This window comes from Pholis gunnellus (assembly GCF_910591455.1).
Source record: "Pholis gunnellus genome assembly, chromosome: 3".
In the NCBI taxonomy this organism is placed as follows: domain Eukaryota; kingdom Metazoa; phylum Chordata; class Actinopteri; order Perciformes; family Pholidae; genus Pholis; species Pholis gunnellus.
The window spans coordinates 1,138,847-1,158,543 of NC_136529.1; positions in this window are offsets into that span (position 1 = coordinate 1,138,847).

Genomic DNA, 19,697 nt, shown 5'->3' on the forward strand with positions numbered 1-19,697 from the left:
CCAAAAAACAGATCACCCCAAAACCAAGTCACTGATATAGGCCTGTCAACTACTTACCGTGAGTTCACTTAAAATAATGGACTTAAAATAAAGTCTCTTGGGACCATGCTCTAAACCCAACCGGAAGTCAAACATTTTTAATTTTTTATGACTTTCTAGTGTCGTTTTTGTCATTTCCTGGCGCTGCACTTTAACGAACTCCTCCTAGGGAACTAATCGAATCAACTTCAAAATTGGTCAGTACAATCTAAAGACCTTTGTGATGAAAAGTTACTCAAAGCTTGTTGTTTTGTGAAAAGCTGTTGCCGTGGCGACGCATTCTTCGCCATGAAAAATGAAGGTGTTTTTGAGTGGCTAAAAATGCTCAAAACATAACAAAACTTGTCAAACACATTTAAAATCATGAATGTAGTTATCTGATGTGACTTTAATGTGTCAGAGTGGCAAGTCGGCTCGATAGCGCCCCCTACAATATTTCGACGATGCAGCCCTCGCAGTACGTCTCACCTAGATGTATACAATTGGGAAGCAGGTGTATCTCATATAGACTTAAAAAAAGGTCTTAGGGCTCTAAGCTCTAAACCCCACCAGAAGTCAGCCATTTTAAATTTTGTATGAATTTCTAGTGTCGTTTTTTTCCATTTCCAGGTGCTGTACTACGAACTCCTCCTAGGGAATTAATCAGATCAGCTTAGATTTTGATCAGAACAATCTAAAGACCTTAGTGATTAAAAGTAACTAAAAGCTTGAGGTTTCATTGAACAACATGGACTTAGTGTGGCAGCCATTTTACATGGTTCACCATCATCCATCAAGCTGTTGTAACTCGACTGTACTTTGTCAAAACTGTCCCAAACTTGACATGCTTGATGACTGTCATGGCTTTAGGACTTCTGCATTTCAATATTAACTCATAGTCATAGCGCCACCTATTGGCAACCACGGACATAAGCAAGATTCTATAATTACAGCGGACCAAACACTGAACTTATTAAAAGGGTTTGTGGGCACACCATGAGAAAAAGACTTCTCTGATCTAAATATGTGCAAACTAAGATGCTTGGAGAGCAAAAGTTAGATAACAGTATGTTTTCCAAACCATATCAGTCGACATTAGTATAAATGATCTGTCCAGAGCTTCTACACGAGAATCAGGTTAAATGTCACAATGAATGCTTCACAAAACAGTCTAAAGTTACAGAAGAGCTTAAAAAGAAAACGGTGTTAAATTAAAGTGTTCAAGTAAAAGCAAATGATACTACTGTTTTCTTAACTTTCATGTAAGTCCAAATAAAATCAGGACACTGCAGGGAGTTGAACCCCATCCCAGTAAACTGACAGTCTGTTATGTTACTAACCCTGAAGCGCATTCACGCACATTCATTTTCTTGATGATCTTAACAGGCTTTCATTTATGATTGTATTGGAGGTACCCTCAACACATTTGAGGCTTAAGACCTGTCAACGCGATCTTGCTACGCTGCTGGTCGACGCAGGAAATATCATCTAACTCATGCACGCAGTGTTTGATGGTCACAGAAACGCACGGCAGCGTCCTCCAGAGTCCTGCCAGTACCCTCGACGTGCGTGAATGTGCGAGGGCCCGGTCAATGCTGCTTGCAGCTTTAATTAATTCTTGTTATCTGGTAATAATGAGTCATATTAATATAGAAATAATAACTATTTATATAGCACCTTTGAAAACAGAGTTTACAAAGTAGCAAAAGCAAATCAATAAGATATACAGTATACAATAACAGTGAGGCCCAACAATGCACGACAACTAAGGTAAGAGTTTAACCCTGATAAAACAGTTCAATAGATGAAACGGAAAAAAATAGTCGATACAATAAAAATATACTAATAAATAAATAAAATTAAATAATTTAGTTAAATAATTTCGTAAAATCAACAAATAAAGCAGTAATGCGACAACATCACATAAAAGCCAGTCTGTAAAAATGTGTTTCAAGAAGTAAAGCAATTCCTGATCTCCTCAGGCAGGTCGTTCCAAAGCCGAGGCGTCCTGATGGCAAAAGCACGGTCACCTTTAGTTTGAGCCTCGACTTTGGAATAGCCAGAAGGGCCCCACCTGAGGATCTGAGGCTGCGAGCTGGATCTTAGGGAATCAACATTTCCTATGCCTTATGGGTTTTTGCCCTGTCATGTAATTTTCTGAATAAAATAAAATATATGTGTTATTAGTATTATGTGGTAGTTAATGAGTAAATCTGGTAATTACTGGGGTGTAGTGCAAAGCTAATTGCTGTATGTGTTTGTGTCATAAAAACATCTGTGTTTCTACCTAAATTTGGATTCATACCAGAAATGGCTGTGGCGTATAGCTGCAGAAATATATACTCATTTCAATAGGTGTGTCTGAGCTGGGCTCAATTAGTTATGTTGCTGTTTGGTCAGAGCAGACTCCCTGTTATCAGCATCACTGGTCCATGTGAGCAAACTCGTGTTCTGTATGGAGAGTGTCTGGATGCGGTAAATTTCACTTATTTTGATTTTTCATCCCTCTGTCACTCCACTGCATGTGAGCGGCTTCGTAAACCTCCACTGGTGTGCTGGGTTGTGCTGAGTTGATGTAGCTGAGTGAAGATTTCTACAGCCTGCCTACACTGTGCCGACTGAAGCCAAATGTGGGGGGTTTTGGTCGCACACTTTCTGGTTCTGACTGTGTGAAGACAGCTCCTTAGCTTTCACTTAGAGCTTTCTGCCAGACTTCCCCACATACTTCTTAAAATGTCCTTTCACAATAAAAACCAACAACATTGCCAGTTATCTAGCTATCAATGTTCTCTGGTTTAAATATATTTTTGGTTTAATTAACTCTTGTCAGTACATTAGTCTACATGTGTGTAAGAAAATCAGTCTTTTTGGTAGATTGTGTGTGCGTGTGTGTGTTTACTGCTTCCTACTTCTCCATTTGCAGCCTGTCAGCAGAGTATCATGGGAGGAGCTCCTGCCGCTTTTTTACCGTCTTTTCTCTCTGTGAACTGGCTTCTTTTTGGCAAACTCGTCTTCCAGTGAAGCTCTGGGCTTAATTCTCAGCAACCGATGGCAACAACTGGAGCTGCTGTGCAGCTGTCTCACAGCTAACTGTAACCTCCCGTTAGTTTCATGGGTGTCTCTGTGTCTCTGGCCCAATCCCAATGTCCCCCCTCACGGACTTTGAGGCGCGCTCCCGCGAAGTCCGTGAGGGTTTAGGGCTGTCCCGTTGTCAAATCATCGAGTGTTTGAGGGATCTCTCGCAGACATTTTGAGCCTCTCCCTCACCGGCGTGTCCAGCGCGATTCACCGATTCACGCGAATGAACACAAATAGTCCCCCGGCGAGAACGGCGGCGCGATTAACGCGGCGCGAATCGTGTTTGGTGTGAACCGCAGCATTACGCTAGCAGCCTAGTGGCCTCATTGTTTGTACCATATGGTTTACACACACATAGTTTGGTCCGGTCTCTACTGATATGAGGTATCGTAGAGCTCTGGGTGAACACAGACGGCTACAATATGTATGAATATGTATGAAGCTGCGCTCATGTGATTGGTTGAAAATGAGGCTGACATCTGATTGGCTACAGACAGGTCTATGTTGAAAAAAACGCATTTGTGAATCCAGCGAAGGCAGAACAGTCTCAAAAATCCATACACGAATGTGAAGCGATTTGCAAATGAATGCAGTGCGATCCACAAATAAATACATACAAATCCACACACAAATACATACAAATCCACACACAAATACATACAAATGCAGAAATATATTTGTGATTTTTTTTTTTACATTTATATAAATCGTAATTTATTTATTTGTGCATTGGAATGTATTTGTGAATTGTTCTGCGTGCATTTGTAAATCGAATATATTTGTAAATCCTTCTGTGTGCATTTGTAAATCGAATATATTTGTGAATTGTTCTGTGCGCATTTGTGAATCTTTCTGTTTGCATCTGTGAGTCTATCTGTGTGCATTTGCGATTATTGAGACTGATCTGACCCCATATTTATACGTTCCATCAGTGGCGGGCCGTGGATTTTAATATCTGGGCCTTCAGTGCTGTTCTACACTTCTAATAACCTCATGATGACGTCACAGCTACGGGTTATTTGTTTCGTGTAAAAGCCGCATATTCACATAACACTGCAACATTTGACAAATGAAATAAAATGTTACATGAAGTTCAACACCTAGCATACAAAACACGAAATGCAGAGTGCAGATACATGAATACAAGCATGACGGGACGCTGCGTCATTAACGGACAATAGAGTCCAAATCAATGTAACACTCACAAACTCACAAGAGCAGTCGCATATATTCATATCACAACAAAGCAACAAATCAATCCAGCAGACCTGCAGCGGATCCACGCATTCCACCACATGAGCACGAGCCATTCAAATATTATTCATAAAAACACCACGATAGCAAATGAACAGTAGTAACTGTAGAGATAAACAAACGAACTTCACTTACCAAATGCTGTCTATCCTCCTTTCTTTGTTGACAAAGAGTTTAATCCCAGTACATCAGTTCCAGTAAGAAGTCCTTCTCCATTCATCGACGCCAGTCGAGCCTCCCCAGTTATATTTCACCGGTCGTCGTCGGTCTTCCGCCGCTGGTCGGTTGTCCGTCTTCCGCCGTTCGGTCGTCGTCTTCGACCGCAGTTTCGGTCGTCGTCTTAGGCCGTGGACCGGGGAAGGGCGGGCCGCGGTTGTGGAGCTGTATCCCTGCGAACGTGGTCGTTGAGTTGTAGATCCACTCGAGTCTCTCCAAAAGTACCGACGCTCAGTTGAAATGAAACACATTCACAGCCATAACATGTGCAACGCTTCTCCGACGCTGCATACAAATCCTTTTCCTGGCTGGTCAGGGCTGCTAGCTGTGGGGTCATTTCCTCCTTCCGCCATTAGATATTTAAAAAAAAAAGCTAGGTAAAATGTCTTTCAAATATTTCCACTTGAACTCTGTCTGCTACAACCAAAGCTCTGCTAGCAAGCATATGTTTCGCGGGCACATAGTCACGTGCCCGCCCACTAACCAATCACAGCACACTCTGCATCTTGCGGCAGAGAGGCATCTGGACTCTGAGCTGCAGTAATGCTGACGTAGCTGTAGGCCTGCAAACCGCTCTGGTGCGTCCATGAATCTCAAACTAAAGATCTGATTGGTTGAAGACTATGTCAATCAACAATATCGTCCCCATTCACTTAAACTGCACATGGATTCACTGGTGAGTCTGCAGGCCTCGGGCCTCTCTTCTTACCTAGAGACACAGAGGTGAAATCTGATTGGATAAAAGCTCTACTTAAAACAAGCTGCACTGGAAGCAGAGCAACTGAGGAACACAGTAGCTGTGCAATGAGAAAATAAGATAATGGAAAAAATATTTTTATAAATTATAATACATATAAGAAAAAATTAAATGTATTTAAGAAAAAATATTAAATTATAAAATAGCTATAACTTTGTGATTCTGTTTAGGCCAGCAGAGAAGGCTTTGCAGGCCCTGACGGCCCACCACTGCGTTCCACATTAGAAAAACTTACAAATAGCACAATACATTTATATATTATGGAAGAGTTAAAGACGCATCCCGTATCAACTAGAAAGGTGAACTCAGTGGATTGAATAAATACAAACCACATTCTTGTGCCACCCCAAAGTCACTTTTGGTCTTTATTTATTTTGATATACCCAATGTGTAGTATCCCTATGTGAAGAATTACCTGAGTATAGTTTATTAATGTGAATACATCCTTCCATTTCATACTGTAGTCTTTGCTGTCGGCTTGAAGCTATATTGCTTGACGCCCAGAAAAGATTTAATACACACTGCGGCACCCAGCTACACAGGACGTCGCTGTGTTTCTTTTTGTCAAGCTTTTCCAACTTAGCAACAGTAACTAAGGGGGATGGGACATGGGATTGGTCAATCCCTAACCCTTTGGCAGAAACAAGAGAAGCTGCTGCCCCTACTGGCTGATTAAGAGTAGTGAGGAGTCAGCAGTCAATGAGGGTATAAAATAAAATCAATAAAAATGTTGTCAATAAAATTTAAAAAAAGCAAATCACTGCAACCGCGAGAGGTCCTTCAAAGTACTGTGATAAATGAGCACCAAAAATGTGACGCTGATCTCCCCCCAGGGCTTATGCCTGGCAGACATAATAACGGCTTTCTTGATGTGCATGTTTCAATACACAATAAATGCACTTGGATAAATAATTAAATAAATATAAATAACCTGTTGGGAAAGTAACTCTTAGAGAGCTGTTTGTGTATCCTGATTAAATTAACTAGAATTAAAAAAAATAAGTAAATATGTATTGGAGAGCTTGTGGCAGAGTACAACAAGTTCTCCAAACTAAACAAGAAAACAAGTTACTTATCGTCATTTTCCCATTACTTTCTAGATGGGAAACACCTGTCCTCCTGCCCCTGAACGTAACCGATTACTTCCAAAACAAATTTGGCAAAGCAAATTAGTGTCATGCAGCAGCATTTTGTAGTGGAGGAGACTGTGGCTGCATTCTAAATGGCATACTTTTTCTTTTTACTTTCAGTACATACTGCAGCTGCCCATACAAAGTCCCTCCTGTTGCAGGCAGTATGCATGCAATTGGGACAGACCACTTCGTCATAACATTGCTTTGACCCTTTTGCTCGTATCTTGGTCGCACTCCGTCAACAAGCTGTCATCAGGCTGTCATCCGTCAGTGCTCTCTGGGTGGCTCAGTCCACATGACATATGTTCTACTGCACAGGAGGATTGTGGCTCAGAATAGCCAGAAAAGTATGTTGGCTTTGCATACTGCAAAATGCAGCCTGATTCAGTAGGACATCCTGATATTTTTGGCATACTGCATTCGACACACTATGTATTGCATCATAGTGAATAGTATGGGTATTGGAACGCATGTAATTTTACAAGCTAAGCTGTTTTGTGGAGAAAAAAAATGACCATCTATTTGGAGCAACAAAGTAACGATATGTAGTCTGCTGTTGACTTGTTTTTGTCCAGGCAACAAAGTTACATTTTGAACTATATCTAATAATTAATTAAAGTAGTAGATTATAATGATTTAACAAATAGTGTCTGGGCAAGCCCTACTTTCAGGGGTACTTGTTTAACTCTCTGCCCAGTGTTTGAAGGCAGACGGCCATGCCCCGTGGCTTCCTATCAACTAGACAGTGAGGGAGCTGTCTGTGCAGCATCTTTGTCAACTGTCACCAGCAGGGAGATTCGGCCGAGCAGAAAGACCCAGGGTTATTGAGTCCTTTTGATAGTGTCAGTGCACAGAGAGCTTGTAATCTGTCTCCCCAGCTCCAGCCCTCTCACCCAGTCTCTCTTACTCTTCTGGTCGCCAGGCTGGTGCTTAGTCACAGCAGCGAGCCAGCCCTCTCTGTTGATTATGTTGACTCATTCAGCAAAGACAAGTCTTTATTTTTGCTGCCAGGACAGCATTAGCAGGAATGCATGAACTACATAACTGATCTCAGATAAGATCCGCTGATGGTACGTAATTCCAACTGGACTATATTAATGTCAATTCATTATTTACACACAGGTGCCCCCAAAGCTGACCATGAACCGGCTTTGAGTCCGACCAGGGACTTTTTTCCATCTCACCCTCCCTCGTTTCTTGTTGTGTCTCCACTGTCTGTAATAAAGGCTTAAAATACCACGGAACTTTGACCCCTGTTAAATAGAATTATCGTCTTCATCCTTCAATATTTGTGAAATATTAACACATTACACAGTTTTTCACTAACAGTGTTTCATTGCTAAAACACTTCAGCCTTCCTTTGTTACACCAGTTAAAACCTCTTGCACCCTAACACGGTAACAGCTCCACTGCTAAAATGGCCCACTCCGATGAGGCGGCCGGCGAACCACTACAGAGCGGCAGCCAGGTCGACGAAGGAGCCAACCGGCGATCGACGACGGAGCCGACCGACGATCTACCGCGGGGCCGGGCGCTGTCTTTGACGTCTTGCTGCATAGAACGCTGGGTTCTGGAGTGCCATTCTTTCCACCTGCAGCTACAATTTCTCCGCAGCTAAGGAATCAAATCCTCTCAGGTGATGACATCAAATTATTTAAAATTCTGCTGTGTTCAACCGCGCTGTGGCACTCGTCTCGTGCCAAGAATGTATAAACCTGTCAACATCTCAGATTTGGAAAAGCTAGTAGAATCATCTAATAGTTTAGTTAATTATTTAACTACTGGTCGAGTTCAAAGTGTCCTTCTAAAGTATCCATGTCGGTAAAAACCTTTACATGCTCCGAAGAACCAGAAAACGCAGATCTACTGTTCATCAATATAATGCTGTAACTCAGAGGTGATGATGGTTACCCAGCGATCAAAGAATAAAGACACACTTACACACAATGTAGGTGTATTTTCCCTTTAACTCACGAGATGCAGGTAGCATGTTTTATACTTAATGTGAATTTAATTCATACTTTGTTTGCATCTTATTCTGAAAATCGGATGTTCCTCTGAAGAAACCGGATGTTGTCTCACGTTAAATCTTTCCGCTAACTTTCAAAGTCCTTCGCTCGCTCCCGATCTGTGCCGTTTGAATGCGTTTACCGTGAATTTCAGCGTATAGGTCACTAACATGTAAGTGTCTGCTGAGTTGACCACGGAGACCTGAGTGTCTGCTAACTTTACCGCAGCGATGTCCAGTAGTCTCCATTCCTCCACCGCTGCCAGTGAGCAACGGACTTTCAAAATAAAAACAGCCACACTTTTGACCGTTTACCTTTCGGCATTTTCTCTGTTAAAAGGTTGATGGCTAGCTAGCTGCTGTAGCTATACAAACGGTAGCTATCGTTACCTGCTGCCAGGACGGAGTCATCAGAGTAGTGTTAAAAAAAGTATTTCAATCGGCTCAGGCACCGAAAAGAAGCACCGAAATCTGCGTTGCATTTCGGTCCGGTAGGTATCGGTCGTATAGGTACCGGTTCCATATTGGCACCGGGTTTCGGTACCCAACCCTAATCCTCATGTGATGGTGTATCTTGAGGGTGGCCCATATGTGCCGTCATTCGTTGCGATCCTAAGAAACGTTCCTCAGACCATCATCTTCATTACTAATCGGCCTGCAGTTCGTATCCACTTAGCATGGCATTTGATAGCTTGTCTTGCTTTTGTCTATCTATACTTCTCCCACACGCTGCTTCAAAGTGGTCTGCTGAGCCTCCCTCCACATTGCAGCGAGCAACGGACTTTCTAAAAATAATAAAATATATATACACAGGACTGTCTCAGAAAATTAGAATATTGTGATAATCCCCATACGTGTGATTTAGTTTACTGAACCAAGCTGAGTGTTTTTCAAGGCTCAGGAAACCCTTGCAGGTGTTTCGAGTTAATTAGACGATTCAAGTGATTAGTTGAATACCCTACTAGTATACTTTTTCATGATATTCTAATATTTAGAGATAGGATATTTGAGTTTTCTTAAGCTGTAAGCCATAATCAGCAATATTAAAAGAATAAAAGGCTTGCAATATTTCAGTTGATTTGTAATGAATCCAGAATGCATGACATTTTTGTTTTTTTAATTGCATTACACAAAATAAAGAACTTTATCACAATATTCTAATTTTCTGAGACAGTCCTGTATAGCGTTAACTTGCCAGCCCTAAATAAACATATAATATTCTCAGCCCCTCATAATGATAGAGCTCCAAGCTTACTTGCTCATACCTTTATGGCACATATTCCATCTGTTGCAGCGGCGTCAAATGACGAGATAAAATATATTTCAGTCCGACTAAACTTGGCTGTCGTAGTAGGCCCCGTGTTTTCATATACCCTTTCAGAAGCACTTCGTTGGATTGTTGAATAACTGCGGATGCATTTGTTCTTCACCTATTAGATGACTTCAGTGTGGCTTTCAGTCTCAAACAGGCCGATGTAATAGTGTACTCTAGCTTGGGTGTTCCTCCGCAGTGAACCTCTTTCGGGGGAAAGAGGTTTTAAACAACAAAAAATAATTCAACTAAATGAATGACCATTAAAAAGAAAAAGCAATCTTAATATATCAAACAATCTAACCCAAATAACATCTAGAATAATTAAACAATACTAGTTGAATTAAATAACTAAATACGAACATCAAAAAAATAGCTCCGACACAAACAATGGTGAAACTAAATGTGATGAACACAGTGAATATGAGCTCTGTGCTTGTGAAACGTTTATTAGATACAGAAACATTCACACCTACTCTCACATCTCTGACAACTGATTGTGAAACACTGCTACTGGTTAACCAATCACTTACATAACTATAGGATCTAACCATAATGCTGATATGTTTTCTCCTTTACATCTTCACCATCAGTCCTCTCATATTGGGTGTGCTGACTGTTGAAGGGTCAACACAAACATGGGGAAGCTGAATTTTTCCACTATGCTACATATTATATAACCTGTCAAAATTGCTCAATGTTTGAATCTGTCTTTAAGGCCAACTGATTTACTAATGCCTATAATTAAATTTGCCCTCTGAACCCCTAAACCCGCCTGCAGAACAATCTACAAAACTACAGCGTTTATCACAGCCAGAAGCTATAAAAACCATCATTGTCAGAATTTCTTCTTTGCGATGGTTCTTTAACACATCATGTGTGACAAATGCTTCTGTCAGAAAAAGCGACCAAATCTAAGCTTAAAATTGTGATATTTCGTCAAAAACATCTTATTCTACATGTCTCATCTAAAATGTCTCTCCAAATTAACCGTTTTACTCTCACCAGATCCTTTGTAAAGCATTAAACTCTGCACTCCTCAGTGCACCTAGGAAGCCATGATGGATTTGGCTGAGACTGTGAAACACATTTTTGAAGAAATCCAACTTGCACAGTTACCATGCCATGATCTATGGCAGGGGTGGCCAACCCGCGGCTCGCGAGCCGCATGCGGCTCTTTGCCCGGTTTCATGCGGCTCTTACGTTCATATCGAAGTTTGTATTTGTGTTTTTTTAATGTTCGTGTTCGCTTCGCTTGAGTTAAATACGGTATTTTCGTCAAACGCGCATGTGCGGCCACAGATTACGTTCCTCGTCGACCCATTTAACGCCGAGACGGACTGTTTGAAAGCCCCGCTTTAAGTAAAAATGTAAAAGTCGGACAATTTACAAATATCCGTTGTATCGCGCAAGGCGGAGCTCCTCCCCGATCCGCACGCGCCGCGCACACCTCCACCAGCGTATGTGACAGCAGCAGCAGCAGCCACCCTCCCCGCCGACGAAGAAGGAGCAGCAGCACCCCCCCCCGCCGACAACCGGCCCTTTGGGGGCAACCATGATGCTGATGTGGCCCCAGAGCGACAATGAGTTTGACACCCCTGGTGTACACAATGTTCATTGTTGAAAATGACTGGCCTGTGGTCTTAGGAGTCAATTTCTGTCATTATCATATTGGTGTGTGACATTTACAATAAATCTGGCTGAGCAAAGGTCTGTGTGTGTGTGAGGAAGGGATAGGGTGATGTTCATGTGTGCCCATGTGTATGATGTGGCTCTTTGCGGTAACACAGTAAAAAATGTGGCTCTTGGTCTCTGACTGGTTGGCCACCCCTGATCTATGGCATGGTAACTGTGTTACGCTGCACAAAAGACAGTTATCTCTACTTCTAGCCATGGTTATGCTGTTTCCACTTTTCTATTGCAGTGAACATCAAGGCATCAGAAAGAAAAAATATGACATGAGCGAAAAATGCCCCGAAACTGCTTGGGGTTCAGAGGTTAACAGGGCACCCTGACCTCCTCCATAAGAGCAACATTTACTTCTGAGAGAAACCCGTCGATCATCACAAGTTATAGATTATGTTAAGCATTTGAACAATGACTCAACTGTCATATTGAGTACGGAGGATTTAAATATCTAAATAAAAAACAGTGTCCATCCCTAAAAACAGCAGTGAGTCACCATTTTAATTAAATGCACAGTCAAGAGTAGTGTCCCTCGGCCATCCCACAGGAAACTGTTTAATGTGATTGCCTGTTTTTAATTTTGGCAAAGACAATGTGTCCCCATCTCAGAAAAGAAAAGGATCCCCTGCACCTCCTCATGAAATACAAGTGCTCTGTAGTTAGTAAATGCAGGTCTATTCTACTCTCTACTGAACACTGATATGTTGTGATGTTATTTGAATGTAGCACAGAACATTCATGTGTGTTATTCACAAATAACACACACATGAATGTGTGGGCAAAATGTTTGTTCAACAGTGTGATCGTCCCATGAGTTGGAGAGGGAATCATGTATTCCTATGGCCACATTCTGTATTTTTCTGGACAAGCAATCTCTGCAGTAAAGGTTAGCAAGTACTGCACAAAGATAGGTCAAGAAGAGCAGTAACACTCACTCCTAATATTTTGTGGTGGCCCAGAAATCTGTAGACATGTCTCTGCATAGTGAGCAGCGACTCTTTAGGTTCATGTTGCTCCATAAATAAACTGAAGTTAAGCCTGCTTCTCTAACCTTTAGACCAGTGGTTCTCAAATGGGGGTACGTGTACCCCTGGGGGTACGTGAGATTTTTTTTAAATAGAATTAAAATTAGCATCCATTCAAAAATCCTTGAAAAATAGTTATTTAATAAATATTCAATAAAATATAAGTGTAAGTTCATAAACTGAATTTTATATTCAGTAGGCTATTCAATTTCATTATCCTAAACCAGGGGTCGGCAACCCGTGGCTCTGGAGCCGCATGCGGCTCTTTGGCCCCTCTGTTGTGGCTCTCTGAGTCCACACAGTGTTTAAGCATTGTTTACGAGATGATCTCCGTCCAGACTTAAACGCCTTAAACGCACTATTCACATACACTGGGCATGCAGTGGGTGCCGGTCCTACTGGTTCTCAAACCTACTGGTTTCCTTCCGTGCGTGTGTTGTGTTCGTGTAACAGCAGCAGCTGTTTTCTGTCTCTGTTGCCAGATTCGTCACACATTCACAAACATATTGCTGGAGATTGTCGAGGCTGGAATCTTCACGAGAGGAGGAAGGCTGCAAACTTTCGCCGCTGCTGACTTTCAGCAACAGAGTAATCAAAAACGAGCTGGATCCAAATAAAAGTCAAAAATAGTAATTTAATAAAAAGATAGCAGATACAACTGCAACCACGAAGGTAAACAATGCAAACTGATGCACTCAATTGCAACCTAATGTTTTACAAATGCAATCTGAAATACACCATGCATGGTAATGTTCTCGAGAACAGAGTCCACGTGCAATTTCACTCACAGATCCGACCTGGCCGGGTTCTGAAAAACGAATATTGCCAAGAACTGAAACTTTCTCTCTAAAACATTCTTTTTATGTTCTTTGATGGTCGGAAAGTGTCCGAAACTGTTGAGGCTGAAGCTAGTGGAGGAAGCGCAAGGCCGCTGCTGTGTTTACTTCATACTGCGCAGGCGCATCTAAAAGTAACTTGTTCCGGTCCAAATTCAAAACAGTATTTAATTTAACAATGACGACTGTAAACTGATGATGACAATTATAATCTATAATACACTATCGATAGTATGCATCTCGAGAGCAGAGACCACGTGCAACTCCACTCACAGGCCCGACCTAGTCGGGTCCTGCAAAGCGAACTACCATGGCCTGCCGCACGTCCTCGCAAACAGTCCTTTTATGTCCTTTGATGGTCGGAAAGTGTCCGAAATCTGTCGTAAAACACAAAGGCCGTCTTCTGGGGTCAGTGATTGGCTTCCAATCGCTCTGACGCCTCCTTCATCGATCCACTGCTCATCTCAATGGCTAGCCTCCTTGTGACATCACCTCTGACATCACCTCTGACCTGCCCTCTGTCCTGCGGCCGCATGGTGTTACCCAGGAGTCCTCTCTGTTGTTTTATGGCCGTCTGCTTCCTCATCAGTTGTCTCCGGTTCTCCTCCTCCTTCCTTGGCCATTTGTCCAGCACCTCTGTGTCCCCTTTGATGTCTCTGCCTCATGGCTCAGAACCCCCTAACCTATGTGACTGTACTTTGGTTCAACACTTCCAATGATTATGTTAAAAGACTCCTACAAGTAAACTTATTGCAAACATATAATATCTTCTATAAGTAAACATCCTGTAAACCTATATTACATTCCATAAGTAAATATATTGTGACTCTTAACATAATTTACATTCTCATCATTGTGACAATTTCATTCACCACTAGGGGTGCTATAAATTCTACTAAATAATGCTTCTAATTCTATATACATATATATATATATATATATATATAGGGGGGATTACGATTGTATAAGTGAGCACTACATCACAGCCACGTATGAAGAAATACATTGAAGAAATATATATTTATGGAAAGATCGCATCAACCTGGATTCCAACCTGTCGAGCAAAATAGTAATATATTCGAAAGCGGCCGCGCTACGCCATCTGACACTTGCATCTTACGTCGTGGTCTAGAGCCTTTCCCTACAGGTGGCTGATCATGATTTGCAGACCCCCGCCCTCGGTAAACTATCGATGGATAAATCCAAAAACAGAAAAGTCACGGAGGAAAATAGTTTAATTCTGCGTGGACGTATTAATCTGCTTTCACTGCCAACGATGCTGGCTTACCTGTATGCTTGATATGTGGTGAGAAATTTGCAAACAACAAAAAATGTAATGTTGAAAGATGCTTCCAGAACAAGCACACAGCATTAGCTGAAAGTATCACGCTGGAGAGGAGCGACAAAGAGCGATTCCTCAACTGCTGCAGCAAACTCTCCTCTTCATAAGAGTTTGATATTGTTATAACACGTAAAATAGCAACAAAATGTCAACAAGTGTCTTTATTCTTGTTCTATGATTTCATAAATACAACAAACTATAGCTTTTGTATATATAATATAACTATATATAAAACTTTATAAACTGTGACATCAAAGAGCTTTTGCGGCTCCAGACACATTTTATTTGGTGGAAAATAGGGCAAAATGTCTCTTTGGACAGTAAAGATTGCCGACCCCTGTCCTAAACAATGCAATCTTCAGTGTTGACAGTTTAATAAATCAGATACTGATGATCTTTTTTTCAACCAAAAATGCTTTGTGCTGGTTAGGGGGTACTTGGCTGAAAAAATATTTCACAGGGGGTACATCACTGAAAAAAGGTTAAGAACCACTGATCTTGACCACCACTGCCCTCGTTTTGTTGAGGTTCAAGCTTCAAAATACTTATGATGCTCTTGTTCAAGAGACTGGCTGTGTAGTATTAATTAAAATGACTACATCAGCGTGTAATTAGGGTTTTTATGGGTGAAGTCGAGGGTCATAACTTGGATCACCAGAGGGCTCCAAACTTTCTTTAATGTCCCTGCTCAAGTTTAATGACTTGCCACCTGTACTCCTGCTGGAGCTCTTTTTCTGGTCATAAAGATCTTCTTCACTTTCATACCTCTGATGCATATGCAGGCTCATTAGAGCTAGATTCACAAATACACACTATGACTGTGCTTCGATTAAATATATACATTTCAGATGAATATGTTATTAATTAGTTGCATGTAATCCTACACTATGTTGATGTTGAGGTGTATTTGCAAACCACAGCTCCAACCTGCTGCGTCCTGCCCCCTTTCTGAGTTGGATATCTCGGGAACGGCTTGAGGAAATGTCCTTCACTTTGGCAAGGGTCAAGGTCACTGGGAGTCACAGACACGCGATGTGTCAGGAACTCCCCAGGGTCATTTCATTATATTTGGCATGAACATCCACTTGGACTCAAAGATGAACTGATTAGAATTTGGTGGTCAAAGATCACTGTGACCTCACAAAACACATTTTTGGCCATAGCTGAAGAATTGATATGCTAATTATGGCAATTTCACACAAACATCTAGTATGAAAATTATGATGCGATAAGATTTAATATCTGCAATATCACTTCCCGGTGACATCGTGTTCTGCAAAAACACTTTTCTGGGCATTATTCAACGCCATAAATCAGGATTGAAGGGGCGGTTGTGACCATATTTAATATTTTCACATTTCACTACAGTCATGGTTACAGCTTTATGTTCTATCAGAATCAGCTTTATTGGCTGAGCATGTTAACACTTTTGAACACTAAGGTACCTGTATAAGTGCACGTTCTTCACTTCCTCTTGTTGAGGCTGAAGTTTCTCAAATAGAGGAGAAGAAGACCACAGAGGAGAAGAAGCAGCCCCCCCCCCCTTGCTCTCTTTCTTCCATCAGCAAGCAGGGCCGGAATCAAATGGTTCAGGTTAAAATCAAAAGTATTTAATATGTAACAGAAGCCAAAACAATCGCACACTGAATTACACTATCGACAGTAAAACAAAATAATATTCCATGAAATATGAGGCCCCGTTCACACCACAGGACAGAATGGCGTGCCTGTCCCATGATGCGGAGGAGGTCTGAGGATCTTCTGCAATTCCAAGATCCTTTGTACCTGCTGAGTCTCTCAAAAGTATCATGTTTCACATTCCACAGCCAATCGATCAGCTCAGTGATTGGCCGGATTCCAATAAGCCCCTCCTGGGCCGATGACCCATTGTTCTTCAGGATCAGACACCTCTGCTCCAGCCACCTTCCTCCATCCCCCGCTCCCAGCACATTCCTCAAACCCCCTCACACAGACATTCAATGTATGAAATGACCACTCTCTTAACTTCCTTAAGTAAATATACTGTATCACATAGGAGCGCTTTTAAAACTTAAATTCCTCACACTCCCCGGGTGACAACCAGGACAAGGGGCCTCCTTTTTCTCTGATAATCCACCTCAAGCTCTAACCTCTTGGACCCGAGCGAGCCCCATCTGGGGTTCAGAGCGAGGAGAGCGTAGTAGAAATCAAAGTTCATAAAGAAATAAAAAAAGTCTCAGCAACTTAATCATGTAAACCATTTTACACACTGCAAACACCATTATAAACTATTATACTGTCACGAGGCATGGTGGAGGACTCAAACGCAGACCAGGCAGAGTAGAGTGAAGCAGGAATTTTAATCAACGATGAGATCGGAACAGGAGACTTACAGAAATACAACAGGGAATCCACGGACGAGACAAGAGACGAGGGGGGAAAATCCAGCAGGACTGAAACCGGGCGGGCAGGCAGACAGGGAAACCAGGAACAGGACAAGCCGAACAGGCGGGTAGACATTACAAGGATCTGGCCAGGAGTGACTGAGGGGCAGGAGTTTAAGTAGAGGGAAGAACAGGTGACAAGAGTTGTGCTGATGAGGGGGAAGTGCTTGATTACTGATCAGAGGCAGGTAAAGGGAATTCGACTGAGGGAGTGACTGACAGGTAGAGTGGAGTAACATAAAGACACACAGAACACAGAGGCAAAGCCTAATCGTGACAATACTAACTAACTAAGAAGATCTGCCACAATATCATGTATTTTACGCCGCCACTGGCGATCCAAGTACTCAGAAAATGCTTCCAAAATGGAGGCCATTGCATCCCCTCGGTCAAATCACACATTAGGAAGCATGAGAATTTCCCACAGATTCCAGCGATAACATCCAAATTTCTCTCTGTGAAACCATTCAAAAGTTACATCCAAGAAGCCAACAAACGCCAACACTGCCAAAACATTAGAACCGCACCATACCTTGAGTTGGTTTTCAGGGCGAAAACGGAGAAAACCGAAAGAAATCCATATTAGAAATGTGTTCTTTAGCTCACTGTGAGCGTCTGAAACCTCAAATGGCGATTTTCTATTCATCTGACACAAAATGGGGGCGATTTTGCTGGCCGGCGAATCATACAGGGGCTTGGGGGGGTTGCGCGGCACGGTTTAGGATTTTTAGTGGCTGAAAATTCTGTCAATCACTTCATGGAACATACTGGTGTGTTCAAAATAACCACCCGGTTCGAACAAGGGGTCACATGCTAAGATCCGCCCACCATATCAAGGGCTCCATACACACAGACAGAGACGAGGAAATTGCATGGAAGAGAGATATGATGAACCCCAGAGAGGTCAAAATGGCTCAAAATGATGTCAAACAGGTCTGTTATGATAGATTGTACAATATGAGTGATAAACAAAGTGAAACATAGTGAAATATATAGTTATATAGTATATAAAAGTACAATGGAACAACTGCAACTCCTGGTTCCAAAATGAGAATTTGGCATGTTTTTTCGTACATAAACACCTATAACTGGGGTTTGCTTCACTTTATTTACACCAAATCTTTTTGTGAGGCACCTGCACCGTTTTTGCAATGAATTGGGAATGTTTTTAGGCTAGCCAGGGCCTCATTTAAAAAATGTAAGTTCTTTTTCTTCAGGCGAACCTGGGAATGTTCCCTGTTTGCTGTGTTCAGTCTTCAGCTACTATTAACCAGTAACATATACACAATATTTACTCATCTCAGCAAATCTCACAATCCCTAGTGTTATTCAAGCATCAACATTTTTAAAATAGACCTTGTAGTTACAGAATTATAGTCTCTTTAGTATGGGTTACAATTTTCGAGAAGAGGCCTAAAAAAAGGCTTAGGGTTCAAAAGGTTTTAATCCGGCTGATATTGAACTTCAGGCTTTGTTGTTGCATCATGTGACAAAGGTTTCTATCAGTCCCCTGTAAAAATATTCTGAAAGTGAAAAAAGCATGTTTCTCACTGTAAATTTATTGGAATCATACCTGTCAGTATAAAGGAAACTTCCATTTTGCCAAAAGATACACTTACTAATTTTTATAAAATTCCTTCAAGGTCTTTACAACATATATTATGTGAGTCTGGACAGACATGGATGTAAAATGCAACTTGACTGGTTAGAGATCGTCTTGATGTTGTGCAGCTCCTTCAAGGACTCTGTTCTGAGTAATGTCCTCCTAGTTAGTGGTGTCCATTTGGAAGTTTTTGAGGTTGATTGTGGTTTAGTCCTTGCATTTAAATAAGTCCTTTTTAAATAGAACTGTCCAATGGGCATTCCACAGTATTTATTGCAGGTTTTTCTGGGCAACTTCATAATGAAACCAGCACGGCTGTGTGGGTGACATATTGGCAGGGATGCCAGTCAGTCTGCCTGTTTTAAACCAGGATATTTTCTGCCTGAAACTGCATGTCCCTGTTGCTATAGAATACATATATAGTTATCCATGCCATATGCCAATTTCAACACATTTAAATTGAATTGGTCACATGATAATCACATGGGGTTATGGGAGGTTTTCATGATCAACATTAGAGTCAGATGATATATGTCATTAAACATGTACAAAGTTACATCAACTACAGGAAAGCTGCTATATACGAGACATTTTGATTGCCTCTCAGTTGTGGAGTTAGGTGACCTTTGAACTTGGAAGATTTTTTTTTTCCCCCAAGAATGTGGTCAAGTTTTATGGATCGCATTTACTGATACATGAGATCAGATTACAATTTGAGCTTAACCACCTCCAGGAATGTGCTGGCTGATCTGACCGCAGCCTGATGACAACACGTTCTGCTGCATTAGCACCCTTATTAATGAGTTTTACCATATTCAGATAACGTATACAGATACTAAACACATTTTAATGCTGGGTGTGCATTTAAGCTGAAGGGATTTACAGTGGAAATGTTTAGTTGAATTTGACGGACAAGCAGCTGAAGTTTGCACATTTAAAATTTGATTGAGGACTGAATTTAGCATGAGTAAACACACCACTGTTGTGACATATGAAGGAGGCAGAG